At 39.7% G+C, this 25,360-nt stretch overlaps 1 pseudogene; it reads right to left on the bottom strand.

Moving 5' to 3' along the window:
• Nucleotides 1-351: 351 nt before the first annotated feature.
• Nucleotides 352-2,201, bottom strand: LOC138416295 (small ribosomal subunit protein eS4-like; annotated as a pseudogene).
• Between the last annotated feature and the right edge of the window lie 23,159 nt (nt 2,202-25,360).

Below are 25,360 nucleotides of genomic sequence, written 5' to 3'. Positions count from 1 at the left end.
GAATCATTTTACAGAAAGTATGATTCTGAGCAACAAAGAATAACAGCCTGGAAAAAGGGCTGAACCTAAGAAATCAACAATTCTTCTGCCAAAGACAAACAAGGATTGTGGCTGAAAGTCAGGTTTCCTGTATCTGTCTAGAAGATTAGCATCAAAGTCACAGATTTAATATTAATTGAAGAAAAGGCTGGCAGTTTGAGAATTTAAAAGTCTTTGGTGAAAGTGCTGTGGTGGAAGCTTTCATCACAAAAGGTTACATAAATTCAAGGAGGGTGAATTTGAACCCACGCCAGTGGCAGGATACTGCTTTTCTCAAGGGGTTCTGTATTTGTTTTCTGTCCTGTAATATCTCTACTTAGCCACAAGGAGCTCTCTCTTCCCATCACTGGCGACCAGTCTCTTTCTGTCTACAGCAATGGTGAGCTAGCCATCTTTCCCTTGGTTAAGAGAAATCCAAAGTTTGTTGTATTTGCCAAGACCAAAAATGTTGGGAAGCCAGATTAGCCGAATGGCTGCCATCGACATCTTTCACATCAATCACATCTCAAGAGCCAGGATGTCTCTCTGCTGGTGATCATATTAGTTATTACCAGGTCAGCACCACCAGTCACCAAACTCAGGTTACCAAACTGTGGACCTGGATGAAACTGGTGTTCTTACCAGTCTCTGCATCAGTCTGAATGGTGTCTGTTATTTACTTTGATGAAAGGATCTAGACAGCTGCTGGTGTAAGCATCATGGATCGTCCTATGAGGGATTCTTTTAGTGCCCACTCTGCACAACTTGTATGTGGCTTCTCAGACATAATACAATGAATAGAAGAGACTTTTGGTGGCATGGATCAGATAGAAATTCTCTCTGGTTTTGTCAATTCCAATAACATTCATAAACCAGAAGGGTAGGTTATATCAATTTGGACCTGGTCATCAATCTATTACTCTTTCTTTTTCCTCCTAGCATGGTTAATTATATATATATGTGTGTGTGTGTGTGTGTGTGTGTGTGTGTGTGTGTGTGTGTGTGTGTGTGTAGGTTTTTTCCAGGTGGCGCTTCTGGCAAAGAATCTGTCTGCTAGTGCAGGAAATGCAAGAGACTAGGGTTCAGTCCCTGGTTTGGGAAGACTCCCTAGAGGAGGAAATAGCACCCCACTCCAGTATTCTTGCCTGGAAAATCCCATGGATAGAGGAGCCTGGTGTTCTATAGTCCATGGGGCTGCAAAGAGTTGGATATAACTGAGCATATGATATGTGTGTGTATATGTGCGTGTGTGTGTATTATATGTGTGTGTCTCACAAACTCGAAGCTGTCACGTACTAAGATAGCAGATGTGATATGTCAACTTAGATTCAAGAAAATAATTTTAATGTTCAGATTAAATCAATGTGGTAAATTTGAATTTTGTTGCTTTCAACTTTAACTTGGCTTTATTATAATAAAAATGTATACATGTAGAGAGTCTATACTAGGTTTATACTTAGTACAGTATGCTTCAGATATGGGTATTCCCAAACTTTCTCCTGTCCCCAGGCCCCAAAGGGAAAGCTATTTGCTCACTTAGCTGTCTTCTGTTTCCCACTCCACCCCTCCACTCCAGAGAAGGGTCTGCTCCTGAGCAGATAATGGAAAAGGCAACGCCATGGTGGTGAAGCTTCCCTGGTAGCTCAACTAGTAAAGAATCTACATGCAATCCAGAAGACCCCTGTTCAATTCCTGAGTTGGGAAGATCCCCTGGAGAAGGGATAGGCTACCCACTCCAGTGTTCTTGGGCTTCCTTTGTGGCTCAGCTGGTAAAGAATCCACCATAGAAGACAAATACTGTATAATATCACTTATTTGTGAAATCTAGAAAAAAAACAAATAAATAAACATAAGAAAACAGAAATGGACATAGGTTCAGAGAACAAGTTGGCAGTTGCCAAAAAAAAAAAAAAGAATCCACCTTCAATGCAGGAGCCTCCAGTTCGATTCCTCGGTTGGGAAGATCCCCTAGAGAAGGGATAGGCTACCCACTTTAGTATAAACCTGTGGACTTGGCCCATCAATCATATTGAACCACTGCATGCATATCTGAGTTATTTTATCTCCTGTTAGAGAATACTTAAGTCTGTTCCTTGAGAAAATTTTGAAGGGAAGGCATTCTCTCAGCCTGGGGCCACTGGTTGATGGACAAGAGCAAGTCCATTGGTCAGTTTGTCCAGCATCCAATACCTTGGGGTTGCTACCTATTTCAGTACCCTTTGGGACCACAAACTATTGCTTTTAGGTATAGAATGACAGGAGAAGTTGTATACAAGTTTTGGAGAAATCAACAGAGAGGAAATGATCTACCTAGTGATTTCCAAAATAGACAAAAATTCCATTTTAGTAAAAGTTACACAGTAGATGATACATCAGCACAGAGGAAAGAAGTACAGTGGATTTAAAAGCTTTAAAGTGTTGATGTTCCCACTCATTATCAGAGAAATGCAAATCGAAACCACAATGAGGTACCATTTCACGCCAGTCAGAATGGCTGCTATCCAAAAGTCTTCAAGCAATAAATGCTGGAGAGGGTGTGGAGAAAAGGGAACCCTCTTACACTGTTGGTGGGAATGCAAACTAGCTCAGCCACTATGGAGAACAGTGTGGAGATTCCTTAAAAAACTGCAAACAGACCTGCCTTATGACCCAGCAATCCCACTGCTGGGCATACACACCGAGGAAACCAGAATTGAAAGAGACACTTGTACCCCAATGTTCATCGCAGCACTGTTTATAATAGCCAGGACATGGAAGCAACCTAGATGTCCATCAGCAGATGAATGGATAAGAAAGCCGTGGTACATATACACAATGGAGTATTACTCAGCCATTAAAAAGAATACATTTGAATCAGTTCTAATGAGATGGATGAAACTGGAGCCTATTATACAGAGTGAAGTAAGCCAGAAAGGAAAACACCAATACAGTATACTAATGCATATATGGAATTTAGAAAGATGTGAACAATAACCCTGTATGTGAGACAGCAAAAAAGACACAGATGTATAGAACAGTCTTTTGGACTCTGTGGGAGAGGGCAAGGGTGGGGTGACTTGGGAGAATGGCAATGGAACATGTATAATATCATATGTGAAATGAAATGCCAGTCCAGGTTTGATGCAGGATACAAGATGCTCAGGGCTGGTGCACTGGGATGACCCAGAGGGATGGTATGGGGAGGGAGGTGGGAGGGGGGTTCAGGATGGGGAACACGTGTACACCTGTGGTGGATTCATGTTGGTGTATGGCAAAACCAATACAATATTGTAAAGTTATTAGCCTCCAATTTAAAAAAATTTATATTTTAAAAAAGCTAAAGTGTTGATGTTCCTCACGAAAGAGCCTAAAGCAATGTTATCATCTTTCGACTTAGGAAAATGGGTGCCTCTCTTGTTGGACAGAAGAGCTTCTTTAGTTTGATATGACCAGAGCATCAATCATTTATGATGAGAGCCAAGGGAGGAGGCTAAGAGTTAGTGTGGAAGCCCAGCCAGGAGGGAACAATACTCAATCCTGAGTAGCCATACAATTTTTGCTAAATCTCAGAATGACGGTTTGTGTGAATGGAATATCCACTAAGTATCTTTCACTCAACATTTATTTGTAATCTCTTGAGCTTCCGTTTTAATTTTTTTTCCATTATTCCCATGCTTCATGCTCAAAAAAAAAATTATTTTTTGTCAGAGGAAAGACTTTATTTTCCTTCCAATAAAGAGAAAAGTCTTGAACCTTCGAGTCCATTTTCATAAATGGTGAAGTATAGAATAATATGTTAACATGCATCTAGCTTTAGCTTTTTAAATGTACAAAGACCAAATTGCTAATTAAAAGTTCTTAAGCATGCAAAACTAAAACACCGAGATTATTAGTTTATTAATAGAATAAACCTTCTAGTAATTTTCAGATCTCAAAGTCATTTATTACCTTCTACCACAAAAGACCAAATATAGAATTTCCTTACTTCTATAGGAAAAAGGGAATAAATGTTTCAGACCACACATGAAGAATAGTTTTGCTGTGGTTTTTAGGTATATTCCCACATTTAACGATAGAAACAGAAAGCAATTTAAGAACATTTTCCATGTGTGTCCAAAATGGAAGACACATCATCATCTTTACAGAAGAGCCAGCAGTTACTATTGTCTGCAAAGGGCAGTTAATTCATATCCATGCGCACAGGGGCTCGTGGGTGTCCAGGAATACAAACACACATTCAGTGAGCTTCCCAGAAGTTTTAGGATGTTTTCATTTGTGCAGTTTTTCAAATGCAGTATATTCTAGGAAGAAGTACTTTCCCCATGGCTTCTGCATACAGAAGGCAGCCGTTTGATCCCTCACCAGTAAAGAATCTGCCAGCAATGCAAAAGACCTGGGTTTGATCCCTGGGTTGGGAAGATCCCCTGAAGATAGAAATGGCTACCCATTCCAGTATTCTTGCCTAGGAAGTACCATGGGCAGACGAGCCTGGTGGGCTACAGTCTATGGGCTCACCAAGAAACAGACACAACTGAGCAACTTTCAAAGGACACACACACACACACACACACACACACACACACACACACACACACGACCCAACAGCACAAGCACATAAAATCATGTGAATTTTCCAGCACTGTATGGAAAATTAGAAAAAAACTCTGATGTAGTTAATACATCTGCATTTTCTGCAAAGGTAATTCACCAAGTGGGACATACTATATCTAGGTAGGATTGGCTATGTCTAGAGAGAGCTAGGTAGTTATTTCCTTTAAAAAATTGTATTTGGCTATGCCAGGTCTTAATTGTGGCATGCAGGATCTAGTTCCCTGACCAGGGATTGAACCTGGACCCACTGCATTGGGAGCGTGGGGTCTTACCCCTGGACCACCAGGGAAGCCCCCAGGCAGTTATTTCTTATGGGTGGTTATCAGTTCTCTCTCTCTTTTTTGAAAAAGTGCAGATTATTTTAGGCCCACTATATTTACATATTTTGACTGAATTCAGTTGTTGCTTCCAAAACAATTCACTTTTTTGAGGGGAGTAAGAGTTTCAGTTTCCTCAACCCTTTTTCCATTCTACCCCACTCTGTTATTACCACCACTAATGAATAAAGCCAGACAGTGCAAATGTTTTGAGAATGTTCCGGCTTTGACAAGGGAAAGTAAAATATTGCGTGATTATGCATCGCAAATGAGGTTTTGATTGTAGCCACACAACTCAAAGATAAAATGATTTGTGCTAGTTTCATTCTTAGTCTCTTATTGGTATTGCTCTCCAAGGCACCAATAAGAGAGTGAAAAGAACAGCTTTCCAGGAGGATTTTTCTAAGAATTTCAACCAGAGATCCAAAAGATAATAGCAGAAATCAGATTCAAAAGAAACAAATAAGGGAACAATGGTAAAATGTGCGGAAAACAACTGAGGACTGTGGTCATCTACAAGCTACATCAGAGATCGGGTAGGAAGCCGAGAAGTAGCCAGCATGGTACCAGGGAGCAAATGAACGTTTTCCAAACAGGTGTCATGCACTGGGTGTTTTTAGGAAGCTCTAGGATTAATTGAGATGGTTTCGGCATTAGGTCACTTTTCCATGAAATAGTTCTAGCAACTTTCAAGATGTGAGAGATGATGTATTATTTTTGTATAGAAGCAAACTCTGATTTATTAGGGAGGGTATAGATTAGGAAAGTGACCACCCATGCTTTCTTTTTTATCTTCTTTTCCAGATGTTTTTGTGTGTGTTTGTATTCTGTTGTTGTGATGAATCTGAGTATAATTTTGCAAATTTTTGCCTCCACGATAATATACAAGCAGAGTTGGCTGGACTTTCCCAGAAATGGGGGTGCTAAGTAAAGTAACAAGGGCAGAGTCAGGGACTGATGTTTATAAAAACCCTAAAGTACCTTTCAGACCTTAAATGTCAAATCTGCATCAAAATCTAGTTAGAAGGAAGAGTCATTGTCAGTAAATAATAATTCATTGAATTCTATCTAGGAGAGTGTTTTTGTTTTTTCTGGGTCTTTCCTGCTTATTAGCTTGTTATTATAGAATTTTTTTTAATTTTGTTGAATTATAGTTGGTTTACAATGTTGTGCTAATTTATACTCTACAGCAAAGTGACTCAGATATGCACACACACCCGTATCTTTTTTGTATTCTTTTCCATTCTGGTTTATCACAGGATATTAAATATAGTTCCCTGTGCTAGTAGAGAAAATTTTAAGTTTTATTCTGTAAGGCAGAAAGTTAAACAGTCAGAGACATCTTAAACAAGTTCAAGTAAGGCTGAGATGGAACTAAATTTGGTCAGTTTAATTTTTGGCTGCTCTTCAATTTAGTTTAAACCACAGTTATCACTGATCCGTTCAGCTGCATAATTCATTCTACTTAAGAATGTTCGTCTCTCCCATGCCACACAAGTAGAGCTGGCTGGACTTTCCCAGAAATGGGGGTGCTAAGTAAAGTAACATGGGCAGAGTCAGGGGCTAAGATAACACATTTCTACCGTGAAATATGCCACAAGAACAAAGGTGGAGACCATTTGATCCGTTCCTTGGAATTATTCTTCTTAAAATGTAATTAGCATATGATTTTATTGACTGTGCTCTTGGGATTAAAACCAAAGATATATATTCTCCTATATGAAAAAAAAAGTGTTTCTTATTTTGGTAAACTTGATAATGTGTCCCTAATGTTCTAGAAGGAACTCTGGAATCCCGGTGCCTGGAAATGAGAAAAATACCTAAGCTCTAAATTTCACAAGGTAGAAAAGATCAGTTTCATTTTAAGCTCTTCTTCAATTTAGTTGACAGCACCAGGGTATCATTTGACTTGCATGTTTTCAGCATATATTAGGAAGTTACTAGGCTAAATGAGGTGAAGGAGGAGTTTACGATAAAACATCCTTGCCCTTGAGCAATGTATAAACGTGTATTCTTAGATGCTTTGTTAACATAGGACAATGTGCTGGTATATTTGTAACTCACCTAAATATTCCAGCAAACAAGATGTCACAGAGATATGGCATCTTCATGGCACAAAAATGTAGACATTTATGACATGTTTTATGTTTTTAGTAAATTGTTTCATAATAATGGCTGTGTGTGGGAAGCTGTGGTGAATTAGCATTGAACCAAGGGTAAGACTTTTTCCTATTCCTCACACCCCTGTAAGCTAATTTCACCTTGCTACCCAGGCTGGCCTGCAAGGTTTATTCCCACAAGAGTTTTCCCTTGACGAATTCACATTTACTGTATAAGATTTTAAATTTCAAAAATCACCTGAAACATGTTGTTTCACTTCTGTGTCCTGCCCAAGTGCCTGCCACATAGTTAACCCAATGAATAGTTACAGAAAGAAGAGAGGAAAGAGGAAAGGATGAAAGGACCAGAGGGAGGGAGGCTTCTGTGTTCTGTGTACATTGTGGTCACGCTGGATAGTGTAGTAAGTGTGGTGTGGTGTGTAAAGCTCAAACAGTCATAGGTCTCTCCCTGCGTTGTTGGTTGACATGTCTTGTTCTGAGGTTGACTAAAACAAACCACCTGTAACCAGCAAGCTGGTCATCATTTTATTTTTAATTTAATTTTTAATTAATTTTCATTGGCATACAGTTAATGTACAACATTGTGTTAGTTTTGCTGTCAAAGTGAATCAGTTATACATAAACACGTATCTACTCTTTTTAAGATTCTTTTCCCATATAGGTTATTACAGAGTATTAAGTAGAGTTCCCTGCAGCAACCTTATTTTTAGAGAGTAATCACAAAATGGGGAGAGATTTAGGCCAGTCACCATTTTAAAGATTTGATCTCAACAAATATCTACCTGTCTGATTCACTGTTCCATGCTCTGTAAAATTTGCTGTTCAGAGCATTTGAGTTACTACCTCAGGCCCTTTAAAAATTTTTTTTAATAATTTTCCTGTAAAAGGAATATATCTTTTTTGACTATTGAACACTAGGTAAATGTGTAATTTCAGTGTTTGGGGAGTCCTGGATTCAGTGAAAATGATACTTATGTTGTATTTCCATGACATAGATGCACAAAGAAGTGGTCCTGCTGCCTGGAAGGAAATAAACGAAAGACTCTAGTTATGAAAAAACTAGATGATTGAGGAGGGGAAGGAATCTAAGGCATGAGCTCTCACTATCTACTCTCCTGCTGCACCTGTTGTCTAATTACAGGGAACCTGCCCATCATTCCCACCACAGGAAGCCCGTCTACATAGCTGGTGGCTGACAAGGTGAGCAAGAACTCAGGGCACTGCGGGTTATGTACTATGTAAGCGTGAGCTCTCTACTCATTGTAGAAGTTTTGATTGGTTCAGGCTCTATTCACAGTATTGCCAGGGAAGATCAGCTGACTGTCCACTGAGTGGTCCCTTAGGGCAGCATTTCCAGCAGTGAATTCTCCTTTGTTAGGCAACTGGTCCTCAAACTTTTAATATTAGTAGTTATCTTGCTAATGTTTCATAATTTAGTGGACTTATGGGATATGCACCCATGCTCACAAAACTTCCAAGATGTTTTGTACACCTGAACCTAAAACAATATTGTAAATCAGCTCTATCTCAATAAAAAATGTACAAACTTCCAGATACAAAATAAATGTCATGCAGATATAATGTACAGAATGGTAACTATAGTTAATAATACTATATGGTGAATTTGAAAGTGGCTAAGAGTATACATCTAAAAAATTCTCATCACAAGAAAATAAAATTGTAAATCTGTGAGGTGATGGATGGTAACTAGATATTATGGTGATAATTTCACAATATACACAAGTATTGAATCATATCATACACCTGAAACTAATATAATATGTCAGTTATACCACAATATTTTTTTAAAATAAATCAAGTAGACAGATGACCCTCAGGAACAGAAAAAGGAGAGCAAGTTCACATTTTGAACATTCATTGAGCTATCCATTTATAATTTGTGAAATGTTTGTATGTTTGTGAAAACTCAGTAAAAACTTATTTCAAAACATATTAAATAAGCTGCTTTGCTTATTTAAGGAATGAGGAAACTACTCCTCATTTTAAGCATTAGTTGAGCAAGTAGCTGTTAGGAAATTTAAACATTGTATAGAAGATTAGATGAAGTGACTTTTGGTTATGTAATATTTTGACCCTTTTGTTGTGTAATTTTCTGATGCTAGGCTGAAGTCTCCTATATCTTCATTTGTTCTTCAGATAACTTGGTTTCATGTCCATCCATTATTGTAAACCAATTTCTTTTGAAGGCAAATGGTTCTCCAAAAACAGAACCATCGGCTTTGTTGTTCTAATTGTCACAGAGGGCCCTCAGATTTTATGAAATTTCACTGATGTGTTTTGGCACTTGTGCTGTGAGTCTTTGTCAGACAGTCCCCAGTAGCAGAAACTAAATCCTATTAACCTTCATGTTGTTCTTACTCTCCCTCATTTTCAAGTTGTACTAAGTGCTCAATGTTTGGGGGCTGCTGTTGATATGTTGTTTGCTATTTCAGTCCCTTTGGTTCTGGGCATCTTCAAGGAATACTAACAGAAATGGAAAACAAATATAAATAAAAAGGCAAAAAGAGGGAGTAGCTCCAAGGCTGATAACTTTAAATAAAAATTAGAAGAATGGACACTGTCTTTAGTTTGTAGTTCAGTCTACATTAGACTATGCAGTTTCCTATATTGTTAATTAGCAAGGAGTGTCTGCAATAATGATATTGAGCAGAATCCACTTAAATCGTCTTAGGGTAATTATGTGATCAAAAATATTCTCAAGACTGAAAAAAAGTGACCACATTTCTCAACATCTTAAGTAATTCAGTCACCAAAATCACCACCAAGAGAATTGAACAACTCAGTTGGGACAGCCTGAGGATTCTACAATGCCTCTTTCATGGATGATCCTGAAAAACAGTGAAAATATTTCCAGGAGTCTGATCTTGGGGTCCATATTGACCAATTATGAGGCTTAGTCAGTTGTCAAAGAAGTTAGTCACACATCAATGTCCATCTTGTTACCACCATCTATAAGTGTCCAAGGTGTGGTGTGTTCCCCTCTCTAATTCTTTAAATGGGAATTTTCACTGCTGTTGTCTTCCCCTCCCCACCCCACCCTCTGCCACCTTGAGTTATATTAGGGGAGAATGTTAAGTCTATATATTTTTTGTACCTAAAGAGCCTTGTTTGCACCTGATGGAGACCTCTAGAGAAGGCATCCGGAATTTCTAAACTGATGATCGTGTCTCTTCTGGAACATTCAGTCAGTTCAGTTCAGTCACTCAGTCGTGTCCGACTCTTTGCGACCCCATGAATCACAGCAAGCCAGGCCTCCCTGTCCATCACCAACTCCTGGAGTTTACTCAAATTCATGTCCATCGAGTTGGTGATGCCATCTAGCCATCTCATCCTCTGTCGTCCCCTTCTCCTCTTGCCCCCAATCCCTCCCAGCATCAGAGTCTTTTCCAATGAGTCAGCTCTTCGCATGAGGTGGCCAAAGTATTAGAGTTTCAGCTTCAGTATCAGCCCTTCCAATGAACACCAAGGACTGATCTCCTTTAGGATGGACTGGTTGGATCTCCTTGCAGTCCAAGGGACTCTCAAGAGTCTTCTCCAACACCACAGTTCAAAAGCATCAATTCTTCGGCACTCAGCTTTCTTCACAGTCCAACTCTCACATCCATACATGACTACTGGAAAAACCATAGCCTTGACTAGATGGACCTTTGTTGGCAAAGTAATGTCTCTGTTTTTTAATATGCTGTTTAGGTTGGTCATAATTTCCTTCCAAGGAGTAAGCATCTTTTAATTTCATGGCTGCAACCACCATCGGCAGTGATTTTGGAGCTCCCCAAAATAAAGTCTGACACTGTTTCCACTGTTTCCCCATCTATTTCCCATAAATTGATGGGACCAGATGCCATGATCTTCGTTTTCTGAATGTTGAGCTTTAAGCCAACTTTTTCACTCTCCACTTTCACTCTCATCAAGAGGCTTTTTAGTTCCTCTTCACTTCCTGCCATAAGGGTGGAACATTGAAAGGATGTAATTTCTAATTGTCTACTTCACAGTTAGTAAAGTGGGGTTGAGTGGACTTGAGGTTCATGGAACAGGTAAAGTAGGTTAAGCAAAAGTTCATTAGGAATTTTGTGTGCAAATGAGGAAATACATGTGTTAGAGAAGTCATAGAATGATGAATAACTCTTTCAGTTCAGTTCAGTTCAGTCGCTCAGTTGTGTCCGACTCTTTGTGACCCCATGAATTGCAGCACGCCAGGCCTCCCTGTCCATCACCAACTCCTGGAGTTAACTCAGACTCACGTCCATCAAGTCGGTGATGCCATCCAGCCATCTCATCCTCTGTCATCCCCTTCTCCTCCTGCCCCAAATCCCTCCCAGCATCAGAGTCTTTTCCAGTGAGTCAACTCTTCGCATGAGGTGGCCAAAGTACTGGAGTTTCAGCTTTAGCATCATTCCCTCCAAAGAAATCCCAGGGCTGATCTCCTTCAGAATGGACTGTTGTGACTAATTCCAAATCTGGTAGAACATTTCTCCTCAATCTGACATATTATTGTTTTTGTTTTTAATAGTAAGACTCCTTCTTGGCTCCAGTAGGTTGGTGAAGCTTATACTTATCTAAAGCCTTTTCACAGACTTTTCCCTATAGCCAGAGCTGATGAGTCTAAAGATGAGCACCAGATCTAGGCATGATAAAATGAAGTATGAAAGTCCAGAATGTGATCATGGACAATCTTTCAGGAAAAAGAACATACAATTAGGAGCAGGGAAACCTGAGTCTCATCATAACTGTCAGTTTGTTCAGCCTGGGACATATCACTTTATCTCTCTGGACCCAAGTTTCTTCATATGTAAAAAGAAAGGCTTGACACCAAAATATTGTTATATCCCAGGGTATTGTCTAAGGAATGTTAGTGACCATAATGCAAGGGGGAAAAAATGGTGTTGGTCAGTTCTGCACTTACTGAAGTTTCTTTGCAATAAGACTTCTCAGAACATTTAATAAATTAATGTGCACTGTGAATCTTCTAGGAAGATCCAAATGTACAATATTTACTTAATTTCTTTGATATAAGATCATTTTCTTCCCTAGGAGGCTTTCACAAGGCAATGTTTCCATGGAATATGTTTTGAAAAATATAGCAGAAGATCTTCTCTGAGATCCTTTGCTGCTCCAAGATCCCAGGCGTTTCATGCTCCCAGCTTTCACTGGCTTATGGTAGAGCCCAGTGGAGAAGAGAGCGTTTAATACTGAGTCTACATAGTTTGAAATCAGACCCTCACTTCAGTTAGAAATCTTGTGAGGCACCCAGATGTGTCGCATAGCCCCAGGCAGGCAGCTTGACTGGATTTTTGTTCAAATCAGGCGAGCCTGTTGGCATGGAGCAGAAAGAGAGAGTGAGGATTCCTGGCTGCCTTTTCCATTAGCCACACAGCAGCTGCAGCCCATGGCTGAACTGTTCTTCATCTTAACTGGGCATGTGTCCAGTAGCACTGAAGAATATAGACAAGGAAGAAAGGGATTGTAGATTCCCCTTAGGATCTGAAGGACAGCAAGCTACTACCTATCCTTAACTAAAGGAATCCTAGAGCATTTACCCAGGATTCCAACATTGAGGGCAAGAGGAGAAGGGGGCAACAAAAGGATGATTTGGGTAGGTGGCATCATCAACTCAATGGACAGGAGTTTGAACAAACTCCAGGAGATGGTGAAGGACAGGGAACCCTGGCATGCTGCAGTCCATGGAGTTGCAAAGAGTCAGACACAACTGAGCGGGTGAACAACAACCAACATTAGAAGCTATTTGAAAGGTCATCTCATCTGGCTACTCAGTGGCTACTTGACTTCTTTTGATCACTGTATTAGACATTTTCATTGAGAAACACATTAACAGCAAAGCAAGTTATTGTACCCATAGAGATCTAATAAGCAGAAAAGGCTCCTTTATTGACTCCCTACAGATTTCATCTGTTGGATTGGTTCTACCTTCTAGGATCATTTAGAATGAGGCTAAACCAGTCTCACATGACAGACCTAAAAATCAGAAGGTGGGTCACCTTGTAGTTCAGCAGATCAAGTGAAATGCCAATGAAACTGCTTTGAAGTCACTCAATGACATGACAGATAAACAAAGAAAATTATACTGAGCATTTTTTATAACCTTCTTGTACCATCTTCTCTCAAAGCTGGGATACACAATTTTTGCTTAAGTCACTAGATATCTGTGCATATTTCTAAAAGTACCTATATAGCTAATGTATGCAATATATGGAATACAGTGCTTTTGTTAGCATATGGGTAAATATTATATATAATTCGCATTGAGCACCAAGATAGAAATCCCCAAATATGCATGCAGCAGCTGTAGTATAATCATACACTGGCAGTGAATTATTGTCTGAAGGTGAACCATATAATAAGCTCTGCAATGGTCAGGGGGTGAAGAACTCAGCGGAGGGGCCTACCAGGGATTTTGTCTGGGGAACTTTTTGATCTGTTGCCAACTTGGTCACAGATATCGATTACAGAAAATTCTATGAGATATGCATATCATTAACTTAGTAACATAATATTTCGGTCTCTATGGTGTTCTTCTTGAATGTATAAATGTAGCTAACATGTGTTTCTGCCAATGAGAGAGATTTTTTTAGGTGAATCACCATAAAACTTGGGGGTGGGGGGTGTGAGTAAAGAGCTTTCTGATATTTTAACAGAAACTACAGAAACTAAACTGCATTAATTAATCCTTTTGAAGTTTTTCATGAATCACTTTATACCCTAAATGAATTTGGGGGGGGGGGACCTTGAAATGCCTATAGATAAATTGACAAGTTGCTCATTTGACTAAAGCTTTCTTAAGACTCAGAATGTCAGCAAGATAGCAAGTTAAAAGTTTCTGGAATCTTTGGTTTAGTAGATTTTGTTATTTCTTTTGTTCAGAGGGGAATTCACTATATTTTGAGCATGTCCCAAAGAAAACTTAGAGCAAACAATTCTTCCCTTTTCAATTATTTTAAGAGATCATCTTTATGGAATTACGTGTTATCTCAGAAAGGAGCTCTTTGTTATTATCTTCACTAATTTGCCTCAAACTACCATTCCTTTTCTTGAACAATTTTTCACTAAGACTTTTTTGTCAGGTATAAATGATTAATCATTCTTTATTTTTAGCAGTTTACACATTTTCTAGTAGATACTTTGAAAATAAACATTTGAATCCTTTATAGTTTTCAGACTCTTTTACCAGAAATTGAATTTTATTTGGCTCATTTGTTGGCATGGAACTGAAAACATCACTTTAAATTACCATGAGTGATCTAAGAAACTGTGGAATAATTTATATCTAAAAGTCAACTAGACCTCCATTATTATCTGTAGAGTTTTCCATCCAGTGTAGGAGTATAAGGAATTTCTGACAGGTTAATATTCAACCAATCTTTTTCCTTTCCTTCCTGTCTTCCCTCCTTCTGTCCATTTGTCTGTTAAGTTTAGATAGATAGATGATAGACAGATTGATGATAGCTAGCTAGCTAGATAGACAGGGGTATTCTGACAGGAAACCAAAATCTTTGGATCAGACGACAGATTGTTATTACCCGCAGAGCATTTTAGCATTAGTTTTCCAGTCCCCCACAGGGCAACACAATGAGGACAGATGTTCACTTGAACGTTCATCAGGATTGTTCCATAGGAGAGGAGCTTGGAAATTATGAGACTCAAAGCTTAAATAATGTGGCTAGCACAAGATCCCATCCTCCCTTCAGAGAGAGAAAGTCCTTCACTCTGGAATATAATGCAATCTTTGGGGAGGGGAATGAGAAATTTCCAGAGTTTTTAGTACCCTAGAGTGTAAACAAGTGACTCTGGGGTAAACAAGTCTTAAAACATATTCACTATACAGTGTCTTTTCATCCTTTCACCAATTTAATACTAGTGTTCTTGCTCAGATTTCCTGCACTGTGCAGAAATGTGGAAATAGTCATTCTAGTGGTGAATGAATATTCAGTGGGGTCTTCAAGGGGTGAAGACAAAGCATAAATAAGATAAAATAGGTAAGTATATTGCACATTAGAAAATGAAGTGCTGAAGGAAAACCTCAAGAGGAGGAGAGAGACTAAGGTGTGAAAGCTGGGCGGGCCAGGTTGAAATTCTAGGGAGGTTCAAAGCGGTCTGGAAGCTGTCTTGCTACCACGTCCCTCATTTTCAAATTACAGATCCCTTTGAAATGAAAGAAAAGATTTGAGGAGATTTTCTTTAACAATTTAGTTTGTTTTTGATGTTGTTATTTTTTAACTCAGAAATTCTCTGTACACCTCTTTAGTCTTTCTTTTCCTCCTTCTACACCAGCTGCCATGATAAGACACAGTTGATGTGGGAAAATCTAAGGTCCCCATTTGATGGGAATTTTCAACAGTTTTGCAAGAGGACACAGATCAAATTAGAAAATAATACCTCAGCCCAAGAACTAAAAAGCAAGAATGTGTGAAAATATGACAACTTGGAATTAAAATGAGGAAATCCCAGATGTGGTGAGGCTGTTTGGCCACAACAACATGAAAGTGATTCAGGGGCGTTTGCCATTTTTTATCCCAGGGTGGCTTCCCTTTCCCCCATCCAGTGCCAAGTCATGTATCTGCTCTCTCTGTGCTCAGAGAATAGAAGTTTATTTTACCATTAGCCTAAACAAACCAAAAGGAGAAGGACAAACAGACTTCAAGTAAGACTACATATTTTGTTTCAATTCCAAAGTAAATTAGTTTTGAGTTATTCCTTTCCTTGACACAAATAATTGTGACTTGATTAAATGCAGAGATTTCAAATGATGGCATTTGGGGCTTTTATTTGGAAAACAAGAGATAATATGAACACAACTCTTGATATTTTAATGTAGTCACCTGTCAAAATTGTGAGTAAAATGTCGTCTCTTAGATTATGTCTTTATTCTTTCAAATAGTGTATAACGATGACACCACTTCACCGTGAAACCTCTATCTTTTCTTCATCTGTCTCTTTTCATGCATGTCTACATTTGTTAAATGTTCTTGTTTTTCCTTATTCTTCTAATACATGCATGTGTGTTAAGTCGCTTCAGTCATGTTCTACTCTTTGTGCCCTATGGACTGCAGCCTGCCAGTCTCCTCTATCAGTTCAGTTCACTCACTCAGTCGTGTCCGAATCTTTGCGACCCCATGAATTGCAGCATGCCAGGCCTCCCTGTCCATCACCAACTCCCAGAGTTCACTCAAACTCACTTCCATCGAGTCGGTGATGCCATCCAGCCATCTCATCCTCTGTCGTCCCCTTCTCCTCCTGCCCCCAATCCCTCCCAGCATCAGAGTCTTTTCCGGTGAGTCAACTCTTCACATGAGGTGGCCAAAGTACTGGAGTTTTAGCTTCAACATCATTCTTTCCAAAGAAATCCCAGGGTTGATCTCCTTCAGAATGGACTGGTTGGATCTCCTTGCAGTCCAAGGGACTCTCAAGAGTCTTCTCCAACACCACAGTTCAAAAGCATCAATTCTTCGGTGCTCAGCTTTCTTCACAGTCCAACTCTCACATCCATACATGACCACTGGTAAAACCATAGCCTTGACTAGACGGACCTTTGTTGGCAAAGTAATGTCTCTGCTTTTCAATATATTATCTAGGTTGGTCATAACTTTCCTTCCAAGGAGTAAGCATCTTCTAATTTCATGGCTGCAATCACCACCTGCAGTGATTTTGGAGCCCCCCAAGGTAAAGTCTGACACTGTTTCCACTGTTTCCCCATCTATTTCCCATGAAGTGATGGGACCAGATGCCATGATCTTCATTTTTGGAATATTGAGCTTTAAGCCAACTTTTTCACTCTCCTCTTTCACTTTCGTCAAGAGGCTTTTTAGTTCCTCTTCACTTTCTGCCATAAGGGTGGTGTCATCTGCATATCTGAGGTTATTGATATTTCTCCCAGCAATTTTGATTCCAGCTTGTGTTTCTTCCAGCCCAGCATTTCTCATGATGCACTCTGCCTATAAGTTAAATAAACAAGGTGACAATATACAGCCTTGCCATACTCCTTTTCCTATTTGGAACCAGTCTGTTGTTCCATGTCCAGTTCTATAGGATTGCCTAATTGTTAGGTGGATTCTTTACCACTAGAGCCATTTGGGAAGCCCCTGTAATATGTAAGGTCCTTCAAAATTAATTTTTTTTCCTTTTTTTTCATTTATTTTCATTTTTTCAATTAAGTTGAATAAATGAGTTCCTCACTTCACAAGGGTGCAGGACAGTCCCAGGAATAAACAGGACAGACTGACAATTACTAGACTGAAATACAAGCCTTTAAAAGAGTTACCATAAGCCTGCTTTTGTTGCTGTTTGTTGTTCAGTTGCTCAATCATGTCCGACTCTTTGCAACCCCGTGGACTGCAGCAAGCCAGGCTTCCCTGTCCTTTACCATTTCCCGGAGCTTGCTCAAACTCATGTCCATTAAATCGGTGATGCCATCCAACCATCTCCTCTTAACATGAAACAATGCCTCACTGAGAGCGAACATTTTTCCCCCCAGTTTTATTGAGATATAATTGACATACAGCACCGTGTAGGGCTTCCCCCCTGGCTCAGTGGTAAAGAATCCACCTGCAATGCAGGAGATGGAAATTCAATCCCTGGGTGGGGAATATCCCTGAAGGAGGACTTGGCAACCCACTCCAGTGTTCTTGCCAGGAAAATCTTATGGACAGAAAATCTCATGTGGTGGGCCATAGTCTATGGGATCACAATGAGTCAGACACATCTGAAGCGACTAAGCATGGGTAAGTTTAAGGTATACAACATAAGGATTTATCTTAATACATCATGAAATGGTCTAGTGAAGGTCTAGTGAAATGGGCTAGTGAACATCATCTTATATAATTGTACCACTGAAGAAATAGAAAAGAAAAATTTTCCTTGTGAGGATTTACTTTCCCAATAACTTTCATTTATAACATAAACATATAGCAGTGTTAGTTATCTTTATTGTGTTGTACATTCTACCCCTAGTCTTTATTTATCTTATAACTGTAAGTTTGTACCTTCATCCAACGTCCTCTCCTCTGGTAACCACACTTCTGATCTTTTTTTAATGAGTTTGTTTGTTTATGAAGTACAGTTGACCTACAACATCCTGTTAGTTCTTGGAACACAACATAGTAATTTATATCTATACCTTTCAAAATGTCATCATGATAAGTGTAGTTGCTGTGTGTCACCATACAAAGATATACGTTTTCTTATGCATTTTGAATATCCTCTATTGTATCTAACACAAGTTTTGATCAACAATTACCTTCTCATTGATGGATTAATTCTTCTTCTTACCTCACTTGTGGCAGCAAGTGTTCACTTTTCTGTTCAACATGGGAAATGACAACAACAACTAGACCAACCAGAGTCCTAAAATCAGGGGTGGGGCTGAGGGTGAGAGTGATAAATGAGTCTTTTAACCAAGACTTTAGGTAACTTCATTCCTTGTGATGAGAAGTACAGATGGGGATTAGAACAGTTTTGCTCTGATTCTTTTCTTTTTCCTGAACATGAGCAGTTTAGGAAGAACTTCTGGCAGAGTTATACCCCCCTAACCATCAGACACCTACAAAAAATTGTCATCCTCATGCAAAATCAAGCCATGACTCATAGGGATTGACCCAAAGCAAATATGCATTGGAGCTTTGGGATGCATGCTTTGATGTTCTTTTAAAAGATTCACCTACTCTTCCATAACAGTAACTTAAATTCTTGTTTATAAAGTGAAGTCTCAATGAAATGCTATTCTCCAACCCTGTTCTTAAGAGAAGCCATGTAAAATTACTACTTGAAATTATACAGTATGTCTCCTATTGAAGTCTGTTTTGTATTAGGAAGAATTGGAAGATTTCATTGCAAATTTGAAAATTTTTATCAGACTTTTGAAGAGAATTAGTGGGTTGTTAAATTCAAGGATCTCCTCCTCCCTGAAATATTCCCCTCTCAAAACCTCCCAATCAATTACTTGGGCCTATTTTAGTTTCCTAAATCCTAATTTTCTAAAATCCTGAATATTCACTAAAAGGACTGATGCTGATGCTGAAGCTAAAGCTCCAATACTTTGGCCACCTAAAGTGAAGAACTGACTCACTGGAAAAGACCCTGATGCTTGGAAAGATTGAAGACAAAAGGAGAAGCAGGCAACAGAGGATGAGATGGTTAGACAGTATCACCAACTCAATGGACATGAATTTGAGCAAACTACAGGAGATAGCAAAAGACAAGTAAGCCTGGTACGCTGCAGTCCACGGGGTTGCAAAGAGTCAAACATGACTTAGCAACTGAACAACAACATTTTCGTTTCATCACTTGACTTGTGCAAACTTGTTATAACACTTAGCTACTGAAATTATCTCTTTTAAGCCTTTCTCTGCAAATACATCAAGACTGTGGAGCAGGGGCAGTATTGTATCTAACTTTAATTTATATCTCTAACAATTGTTGAATGAGATGTTCAATAAGGAATGAAAGTGGCAGAAATACAAGAACCATCTTACTCATGGAAAGGCAGTTAATAGGAATAATCTATACCTCATTACTTTAACTTGTGTGTATTTTTAATAATGTTTGTGTGAATTAACTAAATGTCACCATTACCAATTTTCTCATTAACATAGTGACATGTGATACCTAGAGTGCCTCTATTATTAGAATTCTGTATTTTAGGAAGGAAAATTCCAATAATGAACCAAAACTGCTGCTTTATATATTACAACTGAACCTTCCCTAGAGGTTTCATATGAGAATGGCTCAGAAAGTCAATGGAAAGTAATTTGTGAGAGAGACTGGAAAAAGATCATAGCAAGTAAAAAGAAAATAATTTCCAGTACTGAAGAATTACATTATTGCAGGATATAAAAGTTATCTTTGCAATAATTTTTTGACTTTCCTACTTTATCAAAATTCAAGTCCTGTGCAAGAGATTGATCAGAATTTTTTCTTTTTTTTTTTTCATTTTGAAATCTGCTGTTTGTTCCATTTGAAAGGCAAAGTAGGACTTCACTGATGGTCCAGTGGTTAAGACTCCATGCTTCCACTGCAGGGGGAGCAGGTTTGATCCCTAGTTCAGAAGGTTTCCACATGCCGCACACTGCAGTCAAAAAATAAAGTAAAATTAAAATGTATATAAAAGCAAAGTAATAACTATAAGTGAAGGTGTCCAAATTTGTATGTGATTTTAACGAAAATAACACCACCCTTATTAGATCCCACGATTTTTGGTACATTACTAATATGCGTTAGTATTAATACTGGATTATCTTCATTACCTCCACCATAGTTTAAGTGAAAGTGAAAGTGAAGTTGCTCAGTTGTGTCCGACTCTTTGTGACCCCATGGACTGTAGACTATCAGGCTCCTCCGTCCATGGGATTTTCCAGGCAAGAGTGCTGGAGTGGATTGCCATTTCCTTCTCCAGGGGATCTTCCTGACCCAGGAATCGAACCCGGGTCTTCTGCATTGCAGGCAGACGCTTTACTGTCCGAGCTGCCAGGAAAGCGCCCGCACCATAATTTGCTGCTGCTGCTGCTAAGTCGCTTCAGTCGTGTCCGACTCTGTGCAACCCTACAGACGGCAGCCCACCAGGCTCTCCATCCCTGGGATGTTTGGCCCCAGGTAAATAACAGTGAAGGAACACAGCCCCACCCATCAACAGAAAATTGGATTAAATATTTACTGAGCATGGCCCCACCCATCAGACAAGACCCAGTTTCCCCCTCAGTCAGTCTCTCCCATCAGGAAGCTTCCATAAGCCTCTTTGTTCTTCTCCATCAGGGGGCAGACAGACTGAAAACCAATATCACAGGAAACTAACCAATCTGATCACATGAACCAGTTCAGTTCAGTTCAGTCACTCAGTCGTGTCCGACTCTTTGCGACCCCATGAATCACAGCACACCAGGCCTCCCTGTCCATCACCAACTCCCAGAGTTCACTCAGACTCACGTCCATCGAGTCTGTGATGACATCCAGCCATCTCATCCTCTGTCGTCCCCTTCTTCTCCTGCCCCCAATCCCTCCCAGCATCAAAGTCTTTTCCAGTCAGTCAACTCTTCAAATGAGGTGGTCAAAGTACTGGAGTTTCAGCTTTAGCATCATTCCTTCCAAAGAAATCCCAGGGTTGATCTCCTTTAGAATGGACTGGTTGGATCTCCTTGCAGTCCAAGGGACTCTCAAGAGTCTTCTCTAACACCACAGATCAAATGCATCAATTCTTCAGTGCTCAGACTTCTTCACAGTCCAACTCTCACATCCATACATGACTACTGGAAATACCATAGCCTTGACTAGACAGACCTTAATCGGCAAACTCAGTTAAACTATGAGCCATGCTGTGTACAGCTACCCAAGACAGAGGGGTCACAGTGGAGAGTTCTGACAAAATGTGGTCCTCTGCAGAAGGGAATGGCAAACCACTTCAGTATTCTTACCTTGAGAAACCCATGAACAGTATAAAAAGGCAAAAAGATAAGACACTGAAAGATGAACTCCCCAGGTCGGTAGGTGCCAAATATGCTACTGGAGATCAGTGGAGAAATAGCTCTAGAAAGAATGAAGAGATGGAATCAAAGCAAAAACAACATCTAGTTGTAGATGTGACTTGTGATGGAAATAAAGTCAGATGCTGTAACGAGCAATATTGCATAAGAACTTGGAATGTTAGATCATGAATCAAGGCAAATTAGAAGTGGCCAAAACGGAGATCAGTTCAGTTCAGTTCATTTCAGTTCAGTCGCTCAGTCATGTCAGACTCTTTGAGACCCCATGAATCGCAGCATGCCAGGCCTCCCTGTCCATCACCAACTCCCGGAGTTCACTCAGACTCACGTCCATCGAGTCTGTGATGCCATCCAGCCATCTCATCCTCTGTCATCCCCTTCTCCTCCTGCCCCCAATCCCTCCCAGCATCAGAGTCTTTTCCCAATGAGTCAGCTTTTCGCATGAGATGGCCAAAGTACTGGAGCTTCAGCTTTAGCATCATTCTTTCCAAAGAAATCCTAGGGTTGATCTCCTCCAAAATGAACGGGTTGGATCTCCTTGCAGGCCAAGGGACTCTCAAGAGTCTTCTCCAACATCACAGTTCAAAAGCATCAGTTCTTCAGCGCTCAGCCTTCTTCAAAGTCTAACTCTCACATCCATGCATGACTACTGGAAAAACCATAGCCTTGACTAGACGGAACTTAGTTGGCAAAGTAATGTCTCTGCTTTTGAATATGCTATCTAGGTTGGTCATAACTTTCCTTCCAAGGAGTAAGCATCTTTTAACTTCATGGCTGCAATCACCATCTGCAGTGATTTTGGAGCCCCCCAAAAATAAAGTCTGACACTGTTTCTACTGTTTCCCCATCTACTTCCCATGAAGTGATGGGACCAGATGCCATGATCTTCATTTTCTGAATGTTGAGCTTTAAGCCAACTTTTTCACTCTCCTCTTTCACTTTCATCAAGAGGCTTTTTAGTTCCTCTTCACTTTCTGCCATAAGGGTGGTGTCATTTGCATATCTGAGGTTATTGATATTTCTCCCGGCAATCTTGATTCCAGCTTGTGTTTCTTCCAGCCCAGCATTTCTCATGATGTACGCTGCATATAATTTAAATAAACAGGATGACAATATACAGCCTTGATATACTCCTTTTCCTATTTGGAACCAGTCTGTTGTTCCATGTCCAGTTCTAACTGTTGCTTCCTGACCTGCATACAGATTTCTCAAGAGGAAGGTCAGGTGGTCTGGTATGCCCATTTCTTTCAGAATTATATACAGTTTATTGTGATCTACAAAGTCAAAGGCTTTGGCATAGTCAATAAAGCAGAAATAGATGTTTTTTTGGAACTCTCTTGCTTTTCCCCAATCCAGCAGATGTTGACAATTTGATCTCTGGTTCCTCTGCCTTTTCTAAAACCAGCTTGAACATCAGGGAGTTCACAGTTCATGTATTGCTGAAGCCTGTCTTGGAGAATTTTGAGCATTACTTTACTAGCATGTGAGATGAGTGCAATTGTGCGGTAGTTTGAGCCTTCTTTGGCATTGCCTTCCTTTGGGATTGGAATGAAAACTGACCTTTTCCAGTCCTGTGGCCACTGCTGAGTTTTCCAGATTTGCTGGCATATGGAGTGCAACACTTTCACAGCATCATCTTTCAGGATTTGAAAGAGCTCAACTGGAATTCCATCACCTCCACTAGCTTTGTTTGTAGTGATGCTTTCTAAGGCCCACTTGACTTCACATTCCAGGATGTCTGGCTCTAGATGAGTGATCACACCATCATGATTATCTGGGTCGTGAAGATCTTTTTTGTACAGTTCTTCTGTGTATTCTTGCCACCTCTTCTTGATATCTTCTGCTTCTGTTAGGTCCATACCATTTCTGTCCTTTATCGAGCCCATTTTTGCATGAAATATTCCCTTGGTATCTCTAATTTTCTTGAAAAGATCTCTAGTCTTTCCCATTCTGTTGTTTTCCTCTATTTCTTTGCATTGATCGCTGAAGAAGGCTTTCTTGTCTCTCCTTGCTATTCTTTGGAATTCTGCATTCAGATGCTTATATCTTTCCTTTTCTCCTTTGCTTTTTGCCTCTCTTCTTTTCACAGCTATTTGTAAGGCCTCCCCAGACAGCCATTTTGCTTTTTTGCATTTCTTTTCCATGGGGATGTTCTTGATCCCTGTCTGATGGTAAGAGTGAATATAGACATTTTAGGAATCAGCAAACCAAAATGGACTGGACTAAAATTTAACTCAGATGACCTTTATATCTACTACTGTGGGCAGGAACCCCTTAGAAGAAATGGAGTAGTCCAAAGTCAACAAAAGAGCCCAAAATGCAGTACTTGGATGCAATCTCAAAAATGACAGAATGATCTCTTTTCATTTCCAAGGCAAACCATTCAATATTCCAGTAATCTAAGTCTGTGCCCTGAGCAGTAATGCTGAGGAAGCTGAAGTTGAACGATTCTATGCAAATCTACAAGACCTTCTAGAACTAACACCCAAAAAAGGTGTCTCTTTCATTATAGGGGACTGGAATGCAAAACTAGGAAGTCAAGAAACACTTGGAGTAACAGGCAAATTTGGACTTGGAGTACAGAATGAAGCAGGGCAAAGACTAATAGAGCTGTGCCAAGAGAACGCACTAGTCATAGGAAACACCCTCTTCCAAAAATACAAGAGAAACTACACATGGACATCACCAGATGGTCAACACCGAAATCAGATTGATTCTTTTCTTTGCATCCAAAGATGGAGAAGCTCTATACAGTCAGCAAAAACAAGACCAGGAGCTGACTGTGGCTCAGATCATGAACTCCTTATTGCCAAATTGAGACTTAAAGTGAAGAAAGTAGGGAAAACCAGTAGACCATTCAGGTATGACTTAAATCAAATCCCTTACAGTGGAAGTGACAAACAGATTCAAGGGATTAGATCTGTTAGACAGAGTGCCCGAAGAACTATGGACGGAGGTTTGTGACATTGTAGAGGAGGCAGGGATTAAGACCTTCCCCAAGGAAGAGAATTGAAAAAAGCCAAAATGGTTGTCTGAGGAGGCCCTACAAATACTGTAAAGAGAACAGAAGTGAAAGGCAAAGGAGTAAAGGAAAGATATACTCATTTGAATGCAGAGTTCCAAAGAATAGCAAGGAGAGATAAGAAAGCCTTCCTCAGTGATCAATACAAATAAATAGAGGAAAACAATAGAATGGGAAAGACTACAGATCTCTTCAAGAAAGTTAGAGATATGAAGGGAACATTTCATGCAAAGATGGGCACGATAAAGGACAGAAATGGTATGGACCTAACAGAAGCAGAAGATATCAAGAAGAGGTGGCAAGAATACACAGAAGAACTACACAAAAAAGATCGACATGACCCAGATAATCATGATAGTATAATTACTCATTTAGAGCCAGAGATCCTGGAATGCGAAGTCAAGTGGGCCTTAGAAAGCATCACTAAGAACAAAGCTAGTGGAGGTGATGGAATTCCAGTTGAGCTATTTCAAATTCTAAAAGATGATGCTGTGAAAGTGCTGCACTCAATATGCCAGCAAATTTGGAAAACTCAGCAGTGGCCGCAGGACTAGAAAAGGTCAGTTTTCATGCCAATCCCAAAGAAAAGCAATGCCAAAGAATGCTCAAACTACCACACAATTGTACTCATCTCACACACTAGTAAAGTAATGCTCAAAATTTTCCAAGCCAGGCTTCAAGAGCCTGTGAACCCTGAACTTTCACATTTTCAAGCTAGATTTAGAAAAGGCAGAGGAACCAGAAATCGAATTGCCAACATGCTTTGGATCATCAAAAAAGCAAGAGAGT

The sequence above is a fragment of the Ovis canadensis genome, chromosome 12 (genome assembly GCF_042477335.2).
Source record: "Ovis canadensis isolate MfBH-ARS-UI-01 breed Bighorn chromosome 12, ARS-UI_OviCan_v2, whole genome shotgun sequence".
NCBI classification, from domain to species: Eukaryota; Metazoa; Chordata; class Mammalia; order Artiodactyla; family Bovidae; genus Ovis; species Ovis canadensis.
The sequence above is the reverse complement of the archived record's forward strand: the minus strand, read 5'-3'. Positions and strand labels throughout refer to the sequence as shown.